This window comes from Trichechus manatus, unplaced genomic scaffold, assembly GCF_000243295.1.
Source record: "Trichechus manatus latirostris isolate Lorelei unplaced genomic scaffold, TriManLat1.0 scaffold00020, whole genome shotgun sequence".
NCBI classification, from domain to species: domain Eukaryota; kingdom Metazoa; phylum Chordata; class Mammalia; order Sirenia; family Trichechidae; genus Trichechus; species Trichechus manatus.
The window spans coordinates 10273361-10285646 of record NW_004443956.1 but is presented as its reverse complement, the minus strand read 5'-3'; positions in this window follow the sequence as shown (position 1 = coordinate 10285646).

Sequence of the window (12286 nt, the reverse complement as noted above, 5' to 3'; positions counted from 1 at the left end):
TGAATAAGGAAGACCGAAGAAGAACTGACACCTTTGACTTATGGTATTGGCAAAGAATATCGACTACACCATGGACTGCTAAAAGAACAAACAAATCTGCCTTGGAAGAAGTTCAGCCAGAATGCCCCTTAGAAGGGAGGAGGGTGAGACTTCATCTCACATGCTTTGGACATGTTATTAGGAGGGACCAGACCCCGGAGAATGACATCATGCTTGGTAAACTACAGGGTTAGCGAAAAAGAGGAAGACCTTCAACCAGATGATTTGACACAGTGGCTGCAATAGTGGGCTCAAGCATAACAATGATCATGAGGATGGCACAAGACTGGGCAGTGTTTCATTGTATTGTAAATGGGATCGCTATGAGTCAGAACTGACTTGATGACACCTAACAACAACAACATCCCCCCAAAATAGGGGGATTTCTCCAGTTTGGAGAGGGATAAAGGGAGGACTGGTAGGTAACAAGTCCTCAGAACGATGGCTGTGTATGGGCAGACATGACATGGAAGCAGCAGAAAGCCTTTGTAGGCACAGTGACCTACACTTGTCAGGACCACACATGACAGAACTGAGAAAGCCTCTCTTTTCTTCAATGCTTTGGTTTTGCTTATGATCCCAGGACTATGGATCAACTCTAGGAAAATGGGGGAGATCACTCGTTAGAGGTTTTCTTTTCTCCTAGAAAAATGACAGACTGTCAGACATTAAATTATTTTGAAAATAATTTAAAAAAAAACATGATATGACAAATTTACCCACCTGAGTCTGAGGCCCAAGATTCATGTCTGCTATGTACATTCTGGAGCTCCACAGAAGACTTGTTTGGGAACAAAATAGGCTTACTGCTAAGGGTGACCAACCATCCTGGTTTGCCTGGCACAGGAAGCGGGACTTTGAATGCTAAAACCAGAAAAGTCCCAAGCAAAATGGGATGAGTTGGTTACTCTATAGCTGCCAATGATATGCTTGTAAATTAGTTCCCAAAACAAGGGTAGATTTTTGAAGAGTAGAGTGTTATAATGAGAGCCGCGCTTTGGGACGATCAATCTACTTATTTTGTGTAGGATGAATGTGGAGAGAAAAGAGGCTCTGAGGCCAGTTCAGGTTGTACAGTGGCTCTGATGAGAGACAATGGGGCTTGAATAAGGAAAGAGACTGTTGGAATATGACGAGGGGCAACATTCAGATGATACTATAGCAGTAATGGCCACACCACTAAATTTGGACTACTAGAGTCAAGTTTTTGTGACTAATAAAACCCAGTGCTGGTTGATTTAGGCAGTGGCTCCTTAACAAATAAGAACCAAAGACCCTAGAGTTTCTGGAGCCATGGAGGCTGGGTGAACCCCTGAAACTATTGCCATGAGATCATCTTTAAAACTCAAACCAAAAATACCCCCTGAAGTCTTCTTAAAACCTTTTCATGACTGGTGGAATACAAGTTGCCCACCAACATTTTCTGCCTCTCAGGCTCCTTGGGAAACTGGTTTCCCACTGACAGTGCATGATGTCCCAAGACAGGGGCTTTTGTAACTATTTGAAAAATCTGGCATGTGTTGCAAATTATTGTTTCTACAGGGTGTTGCATGAAGTGTGTGCATTTTTGATAGGAAAAATAGAAATTTTGAAAATGTTTTTTGGGGGGACACACATGTGCCAGTGGACTCGGCGGGGGGGGGGGGTGCTTAGAATTAATGGGACAACATATGTACCTGTGAACTCTAGGGTAGGCATGTGGAAGGGGGCAAGAAAAAAAATCCATACTATCTACCAAAAATTCAACAATACTCAAAGATTCAGCATGCTTCCATTAATGAAAACACATAGTATCAACAAAAAATTCAAAGCAGAAAATAATTGGGTCTTGAAAGGGTTATTAAAATCAAACAACAGTTCAGCTTAACTAGTAAAAAATATCTGACTGGAGCATTGTGCACTTTAAGAACTATCTATATGGGATCAAATTCACAACAGCAACTCAAAAGATTAGATAGGAACATTAGGGGGCAGTGAGTTTATGTTAATGAGGAAGGAACAACTTAGAAAAGAAGAGTGAGAATGGTTGCACAACTCAACTAATGTCATCAATGTCACTAAATTGTACATGTAGAAAGTTTTGAATTGGTGTATGTTTTGCTTTGCATATTCTCAACAATAACAAAATGAATAAATTTTTTTAAAAAATGAAAAAAAGTTTTATTCGTAGCTACCAGGGGCAGGAAGGAGGGGGAAAGAAGGAGTCATTTTTTAGGAAGCAGTGAGTTTCTATTTATGGTGATGGTAAATTTGGCAACAATTATGGGTAATAGCTCTACAGCATGATTAATGTCATTGATATAACTAAATTGCACACATAACAAACATTGAATTGGCCAATGTGTTATACGTATTTTTACAACAGTAAAAAATATTGCCACACCTAAAAAAAAAAAAAAAAAAAAGAATCTTAGACCCTAATGATATTTTCTGTTTTCGGTTCTGTCAGTTTATGCCTACTATTTATGAAGACTTGGGAACGTACTCACCAACAGACTACGTCAATGGTTCTCAACCAAGGCTGATTTTTACCCCCACTCAGGAGACATCTGGCAATGTCTGGAGACATTTTTGGTTGTCACAACTGGGAGATGCTATTGGTATCCTGTGGGTAGAGTTCTTGGATGTGGCTGAATACCTTACAATGTACACCCTCCTGAACAAAGGATCAGTGGGCCCTAAATGTCAATACCATCTGTCTGTCACTTTGTTGTACTCTGGTAGCTTGTGTGTTGCTGTCATGCTGGAAGCTATTTCAAATACCAGCAGGGTGACTCATGGCTGACAAATTTCAATGGAGCTTCTAGACTAAGACTAGGAAGAAAGGCTTGGCAATCTACTTCCAAAAATTAGCCAATGAAAACCCTATGGATCACAGAATATTGTCCAAGACTTCTACTGGATTATTTTGGATGTATCATCAGGAGGGACTGATCACTCTAGAAGAACACTGTGTTTGGTAAAGTTGACACAATGGCCTCAACAATGGACTCAAACATTCTAATGATCATGGAGATGGCACAGTACTGGGCAACGTTTCATACATGGGGTCGCCATAAGTCAGAGCTGACTCGACAGCACTGACAGCAACAACAAATGCCAGCAGTTCTGTGGATGAGAAACTCTGGGGTATAGAAAGAGCATAAGGAAAACATTACCTTTACCGTATAGAACATCTAAGTTTATATAATGATGGATGCTTTTATGGAAAATATTAGTTAAATTAGACAATCACCTTTTTCAAGTCATGTCTTTCAAGTCATGTTATCTAGTGCTGCTATAATAGAAATACCACAAGTGGGTGGTTTTAACAAACAAATTTATTTTCTCACAGGTTAGGAGGCTAGACATCTGAATTCAGGGTGCAGGCTCTAGGGGAAGGCTTTCTGTCTCTGTTGGCTAAGGGGGAAGGTCCTTGTCTCTTCAACTTGGATTCCTTGGCTCCTTGGTGATCTTCACGTGGCATGGCATCTGTCTTTCCCCATCTCTGCTTGCTTGCTTGCTTGTTTAATCTATTTGATATCTCAAAAGAGATTGACTCAAGGCATACCCTACATTAATACTGTCTCATTAACATAACAAAGAAAATCCATTCCCAAATGGGATTATAACCACAGGTATAGGGGTTAGGATTTACAGTACTTTTTGTGGGGGACACAACTCCACTCATAACAAGTCAGATATTTTTTACCTCTGAGTTTCCAGAACCACATAATAACCGAAACCAAATCCGGTGCCGTGGAGTCCAACTCATAGTGACCTCAATAATTGTTAAATAAATAAATGATACATGCTACCATTTGTTGAGCTCTGACCTTGTGTCAGGCACTTCCAGGCACTTCTTTAAATATCTTAATCTTCATTACAAACTTCGGTATTATTATCACTTCATTTTACAGATTAAAAAAAAATGAGAGTCAGAGAGATAAGTCACTTTCTGTTAAGAAAAGGAACCCAGTACTGGAACTCTTGCTTATATGACTCTAAAATTTATTTTATTAATCATTACATTGCACCATTTCTGTTTTAACATGGATCCAAAATGTGTGGGCCATAATCAAATTTCCAATTACCCAAATGTTGGAATAAATGCCTTTATAAGCTTCATAAATTTTGCCCTCTATTTTTTTTTTTGTTTGTTTATTGCTACTCTCTAAACTTGCTACCGCCATATGCACACTGAATTTATAAAGTACCATATTAGTCAGGAACATTTTATTTTTTTATAGCACAAACATTTCCAGATGTATTCCTGGGATTTATGCATTAATATCACCAGTTGGATGGTGTGTTTGGTATCACTTCAGTATATAAAAATCCTTGAAGGGAGGCTTGATGATAACAGTGAACAAAGATTGCCACTCCTTTCCTTATTTTACAAACCTCATTCTACTATTTTGGGGTGAAATGTAACCCAGAACTTTTTCATTTTATTCACTGCTTATATTGTGTGCTCAGTAAGTTTATCGAGGAGGAGAAAAAAAAGTTAACTGAGATGGGGAAAATTCAATAGCAATGTACAGTAAGCTGTGAAGAATGTATACTGTCGTTTACCACCATTTGGCCGCCTGATGGTTGATTGCTTTCTGAAAGCTCTAAAAACAGGAGATCAATATGCTACAAAAGTCTGTTTTAGTATTGCAGGAATTTTTACCACACTGTAGTGGTATCAGCAGGTGGCTAGAATGGACTAATCCTGCAAATAATTCATAAAAATCATTCCACATTTCTCACCATCTGTCCCTAAACTACCTTTTTCATCTCATCTTCTGTCCCTACCTACATTCCTGACTCATAACATCAAATGCCATTGACTGAATGTGCCCTGAATATTCAACCTTCCTGGACATTTGGATCTTTAGGTTTTGAGTGTTCTACTCTCCTAGGTGAAAAAGCTGTTAATTCTTCAAAATTATATTCAAACACCATGTCATATGTGAGGCCTTTCTTCACCTGTTTCTCTCTTATTAGCATTCACTCACTCACTCATTCATTCAATACATTTTATTGAGCCCTATGTCGGGTGCTGTTGAGAAAGTGGTGAATAAGACAGATATGGCTCCAGCCCCCATGGACTATACGGCCTAGGGGACTCTAGCAAAATTAATTCTGCCTTCCCTGAATTCCTACACTGCTTCTTTTTAAATCTCTATTTATATGCTATTATATCTCTATTTTAGATTATGAGACCTCCCCTTAGTATCATGAGCAATTTAGTGTTATTCATCTTTGCATTTCCAGTCCAAGCCAATGCCTATAACATGGTGGACACTCAGTAGACTCAAACGTAGTAATGCTGGATTTTCTATGTGACAACTCAGAATTATCAAACAAGTAAATGAAATAATCCTATGGCTTCCTTTATTTTCTCATTCTTACCTTTCTAATCATTATTCCAGATTCGTAGCAGAAAAATAAGCAAACAGACCTATCCATTCAAGATAACTTGGTTTCTTCTGGTTTAAATCAACCCCAGGGTTTAAACTCAGTTTATTCTAGGTCTGCACTGTCGAATACATGTGGCTATTGAGCACTTGAAATGTGGCTGGTCTGAAGTGAGATGAAATCCAGTGAAATACACACTGGACTTCAAAGATGTAATACTTTTCATATTGATTGCATATTGAAATGATAATATTTTAGTTTAAATAAAATATATTATTAACAGAAATTTTACCTGTTTCTTCTTACTTTTTAAAAATGTGACTACTAGAAAATTTTAAATTATGTATTTGCCTTGCATGATATTTCTGTTGAACAGAGCTATTATAGATTCCTGCCCTCCCACTTCACCAGCCTTTCTTCCTGGGGCAATCCCTTTGAGGGAGCGCCTATATCATCCTGGTATTTGGAGTGAAAGTCCTCAAAGCTGGCTTTGATTGGATCTAGCTTATTTTATTTCACCTGGTACGTTGGTATCCTAAGATGGTATCCACTAGGCATGGCTGGGATAACTCAAGGATCTGAATTCTTGCCTTCTGTTTCTTGTCTCCACCAAGATTCTTCCTGTTCGTTCTCCAGAATGTGGAAAGGTCTGTTCTTACATCATATCTGTCTCCTTTGCTGGGACAATCAGCCTTAGCCTCTTGGCCTTAACTTCATGGCAGAGAACCAATCCCTCCCAAGAAGCAAAAATGCATTTTGATTTTTCAAATTATCATTCTCTCCATATTTGTATATTGCTTGACTGAAAAATTCAAGCCATCGAGCCATAGCTGTAGTTTATTGCATGGAAAACAAATCTTAACTTTATCCTCTTTTTCATGGCCGCAAAGCATGAAAGGAAACCACGTTTTGGCATTGTCTCTTTCACTAGCAATGCTAGAGGATTTTTCAGATAGAATAACTCACTGACTAAGCCCGTCCATTTATAATCTTCCTAGGATTTAAAATCTCAGGCAATGCGAATTCTGTTTTCACCTGTGAAAGGATGGAATAGAAGGATTCCCTCTAGGATTACTTGCTTTACATACTTCATAGCACTCAGGACTCCAGCTCACATTCTTAATTCAACAATCCAACGTGAAATATTTCCTCCTCGCAGGATTCCACCTATCATTAGGTTGTAGCTGTGTGCAGGCTATCACTGTCAAAGCTACTTGGATGAACTCCCTTAGGGACTGAATTGCTGGGCTGAGGACTGTGGGTACCGTGGTCTCAGGGAAGATCTAGCTTAATTGGCATGATGTAGTTTATAAAGAAGACATTCTACGTTCTACTTTGGTGAGTTGCATCTGGGGTCTTAAAAGTCTGTGAGTGGCCATCTAAGATACTGCACTGGTCTCACCCCTTTGGGAGCAAGTGAGAATGAAGAAAACTAAAGACACAAGGGAAAGATTAGTCCAAAGTACTAACAGACCACAACTACCACGGCCTCCGCCAGACCGAGTTCAATACAACTAGATGGTGCCTGGCTACCACCACTGACTGCTCTGACAGAGATCACGATAGAGGGGCCCGGACAGAACAGGAGAAAAATGCAGAGCAAAGTTCTAATTGAAAAAAAAAAAAAAAGACCAGACTTACTGGCCTGACAGAGACTGGAGAAATCCCGAGAGTACGGCCCCTGGATACCCTTTTATCCCAGTAATAAAGTCACTCCGGAGGTTCACCTTTTAGCCAAAGATTAGACAGACCCATAGGACAAAATGAGACTAAAGGGGCACACCAGCACAGGGGCAAGTACTAGAAGGCAGGAGGAGACAAGAAAGCTGGTAATAGGGAACATTTAATGAGAAGCTAGTTTGTTCTGTAAACCTTCATCTAAAGTTCAATAAAATAAAAAGCTACTTGGATGTAACCTTTTCAAAATATTTTTAAGCAAAGTCTCAATTCTATTTCATAAAATGACTAACTATTGTCCATGGATGCCTGCTCTGCCCTTTTAACTTCTAATCTGTAGTACTCATCAAAGAGCTGTATTTTCTCCCTGTTGTTATTCATCCCATTTCTCCCCCTGGCAAATGTGACTGTTGTTATTTTCCTCAGATGAGTTTAAATTGTGAATTACATCAGTTCATCACAGCCAAGCCTCTTTTTAATTGTAGATCTCAAACGTCCCCCCTCTAAATTAAAATAAAATGCATAAAATGCTGCCAACTAGTTCTCAGCTCTTCCAAAATGGAGTATATTCAAAATGCTACAGAGTGTTCTGATTTATTGAGCCACCTTGAGACACATAAACATTTAAAATCACTTATATCTTTTTCTTCCTCTAAATTTTATTTATTTATTTTGTTGTTGTTGTTGAGAATATACACAGCAAAACATAGCAATTCAACAATTTCTACATATACAATTCAGTGACATTGATTATATTCCTTGAGTTGTGCAACCATTCTCACCTTCCTTTTCTGAGTTGTTCCTCCCAAATTAACAAAAACTCACTGCCCCCTAAACTTCCTAACTAATCTTTTGAGTTGATGTAGTCAATTTGATCCCGTATAGATAGTTCTTAAAAGAGCACAATGCTCAAGGCAGACCTTTTTTACTAGTTAAGCTAAACTACTGTTTGGTTTTAAGATAACTTCAAGGGATATTTTTGGGTTAAGGTTTAAAGATTATCTCAGGGCAATAGTTTCAGGGGTTCAGCCATCCTCCATGACTCCAGAAAGTCTAAAGTCCATGAGTATTTGAAATTCTGTTCTAATTATCCCCCTTTTGATCAGGATTCTTCTATGGAATCTTTGATCAAAATGTTCAGTAATGGTCACTGGGCATCATCCAGATCTTCTGGCCTCATGGCAAAGGAGGCAGTTGTTCATGGAGGCAATTAGCCAGACATCCCGTATCCTCCTCTTATTTCTGACTCTCCTTCCTCTGTTGCTCCAGGTGAATAGAGACCAATTGTTGTGCCTTAGATGGCACCTTGCAAGCTTTTAAGATCCCATACAATGCACCAGAAGGTAGAACAGAAGCACTAAACATATTTTTAGGCCAATTAACAATTAACTGGGATGTCCCATGAAACCATAAGCCTAAACCTCCAAACCAAGGAACCAAATCCCATGAGGTGTTTTGTTGTATATAAGCAGCGCTTACAACCTTTTTGCTGTTTGGGAGAAACGTTAACATCTGTGTCATGGAGGTTGCCTGTGAGGATGAGTGTATGTCTGTGGTTTGCCATTTGTGTTCCTTTAAAGTTAAAATGAGTTTTGTCAATTTTCTGTAGTCAGCCACTGAGATTTCTATCCATTTGTGATCAGATATTGGATGCTGTGTTGCCTATGAGAAACAACAGAGCTGTTGGAGATGACCACTTTACTAGCTGTTTGACCTTGGGCTTATCTCTTAACTTCTATGAACTTCAGCATCCTCTTTCATAAACTACGGATGGCAATACCTGTCTTGCAGGATTTGCAAGAAAATGATAAATAACAAATATAAAGGGCCTGATCCAAACAGGTCCCCAGAAATGAAGCTATTATGAGGATCTTCAAAATAACAACCTCTGAGTATCCCATAATAAGTCTGGCCCCCCAGATCTTTTGGATTTAATAAACCAAAATAATTTCAAAAAATATTTTGATGGAACTCATAGAAAATAGCCAAATTTTACTTTTATTGTGTTAAGCAAAGGTGATGAAGAAAGCAAAACCAACTGTCATTATCTTTCATGTAAAAGAAAGGACTCTTGGCAACAACAACAAAAAAGGAAGGGTATAATCTAAGAAAATAAAATGACCTTTTAAATCAAACAAACGTAGCGTCTTGAAAAATGTCCTTACTTTTTTCATTTCACTATGAATGGTAAAAACTTCATCTGAAGCCAGCATTGATTAGACTTAGAAGTATTCAGGAAAGACTAGAACCCCTTTCTTTGTTGATATAGTTATCCAGCGCCATTTTTCTCTCCTTTGCTTGGGCTCCTCTTGATTTCTGAGCAATGAACATATCAGAGTCGTATCTTCTCAGAGAAATGTGAGAGTGGGGAGCTTTTTATCCCATTGAGTGTGAGTGTAAATTCTATTCTTTCAAATGCACCCCTGTCAGACTACTGTGCTTTCTGATCTATTTTCAGTGACTCTCCATCTGACCTGAAAACATGTTTGCTGCCTATCACTGATGCTCCCATCTGTATAGATCTGCTTGTATTCTCTGATTTTACAAGCCTTATTTTATCAACTTTCATTTTCCCCTCCCATTTTCAGAAAGTCACAGGTGAACTCCCAGAAAATGTTATCTTTGACTTTGTTCACAATTTCTTTAGAAATGTTGGTGGCCACAGGTATTCATTTCTCCCCTGTGGTTTGCACTGATTCTTTCCTTAATTTTTGAAGTCATAAATACTACAAAGTTGGACATTTGGTTTAACATATGTACCAACAGAAGAAGCGTGCATTCTGTAACCATGGAAAAACACATGGGATTGTCTCCATAAGAGTGAAAAACTTAGAGGAAGACTGTCATAATGTTATAGAATCAGAATTTTTGAATTCAAAGATAGCCTTCTTGATAATATATACACCAAGACTCTTAATTTCAGATGGGAAAATTACAGTCCAGAGAGGTAAAAGGCTTATCTATGCACAGGGAGTGTTAGATCATGGATGTTGTTGTTGTTGCGTGCCATTGAGTTGATTGCATTTCATAGATTACTACAAAACGGTGTTGTGATGGATATCGTATTTGTGATTGAGTTGTTAAAGAATGTTTAATATTCTAGAATTACTCATCTAGTACTGCACTTACCAACTATTCATGTAATAATGACCTGTTGTTGTCATTAGCTACCATAAAGTCACCCCTGACTCATGGTGTCCCTATGCACAATGGGATCAAACCACTGTGATCCACAGGGTTTTTACTGGCTGATTTTCAGAAGTAGATCACCGGATCTTTCTTCCAAATAATGACCTCCATATAACATTAGAAGGCTCTTCAAAAGGTGCTGGTCCTGAAACTGAAAGATATTAGTCTCTTCCTTTAGCCATTGAGTGGATTCCAACTCATAGCAACCCTATAGGATAGGGTAGAACTGCCCCACAGGATTTCCAAGGAGTGGCTGGTGAGTTTGAACCACCGGCCTTTTGGTTAGCAGCTGACCTCTTAACCACTGCCCCACAAAGGCTCCTTAAGGATTTTAATTGCCCTAAAACTGAGGTCACAGTTACAGAACAGAGTCAAGAAGAGACCTGAGAAATAGTCAATCAAGTATAATGGTTGCATTTGCACCCTAAACCCAATTTCAGGTTAGACAATGTGCACATACTGGTAATTCAGTATGCAACAATAGCTAAAAGGCTTGAGCTTTAGTGTCATAAAAACCAGAGTTTGAGTCTTGGCTCCAAAATGTATTGTTTGTATGAACTTTAGCAAGTTATTTAACTTCTTTAAGCCTAATCTCTAAAATAATAACATTAACTTCAGGCATTTTAGTACTCTCGTAACAAACAAGTAGGGTGTATTAGGTCATGGGAGTAAGGTTATATTTTGAAGGCCAGTGCTCTGAACACTTTTTGTTTGAACAGGATATTAACAGAACTTTGGATGTTCAAAGTTAGGTGGTCAGATATTCAAAATTACGGGGAGAATTGTGTGAAAAATTTGAACAAGATTAAGTATATAATGAAAGCGCAGAGGATGGCTTACGGCATCATATGTAATGGTACATGGTATATGACAGAATTTAATAAGGGTCAGCAAACTACAACCCACAAGCCTGCAGCCTATTTCTGAAAATCACGTTTATTGGAACACAGCTATACCCTTTCATTTATGTATCGTCTATGGCTGCTTTTGTGCTACAACGTCAGAATTGAAGAGTTGCAACAGAGACCGTATGGTCCAGGAAGTCTAAAATATTTGCTGTCTGAACCCTTACGGAAAATGTTTGCCGACCTCTGGTATATAATGATGCTGATGATACGCGTTTGTTGTCTTTTTCATTGGGGAGGCAACAAGTCATCAAGCAGCCCTGATTTCCTTAGCATTCTCTGCAGTGCCTCGCTCAGCGTTCTGCATGTATTAAGCAACCGATAAACATTCTGTGGAGTGATTTTACTCTCTATTTCCTGTAACTGTAGTAAAATAAATCATTACATAGGATGGTGCGGTAGCCAAAGCACCTGCCTAACCAGGGCATTGTAAAGAGCTGATTATATTTCTGAAAACTGATTCATAAAACCTCTGTCCCACCACATATCTTTTTGGTTTAATTCAGTGGTTCTCTAACTTCAGCATGCATCAGAATCACCTGGAGGACTGGTGAAGTCACAAGTGACTGGGCCCAACCGTCTGGATATCTGATTCAGTAGGTCTGATCTGGGCCTGAGAATTTGCATTTCTAACAATTCCCAAGTAATGCTGATGCTGCTGGTTCACAGACCTCATACATACAGCTAGATTCTCTGCACAGGTTGATTGAATTGTAATCTTGACAAGGGCTTGAAAGTATATATTTTATTCATTTAATTATTCCCAGCCTTTATCATGGGCCTGGCCCATCTTTACTCAGCACTCGACACATATTTGTCAAATGGGTGAGTAAAATGCCACTACTTTGTCAAGAACAATTAGCAGCTCATGAGTCATGAGACAAGACACCCAACCCGCACTCTTTTAGAAAAGGAGCCTTGGTGAGGCCTCAGCACGTTTAGATTTTGACTAGAACCAGAAATAAATGGAGGTCATTTTGTAAGATTTCCATAGATTAGTAGCCAACATCCGAAGCCTGTGAACATGAGATGAGAGCCAAATGGCTTGGTGACCCTCTCTCCCTCAACTCCCAATAAATCTTTTAGTTTTA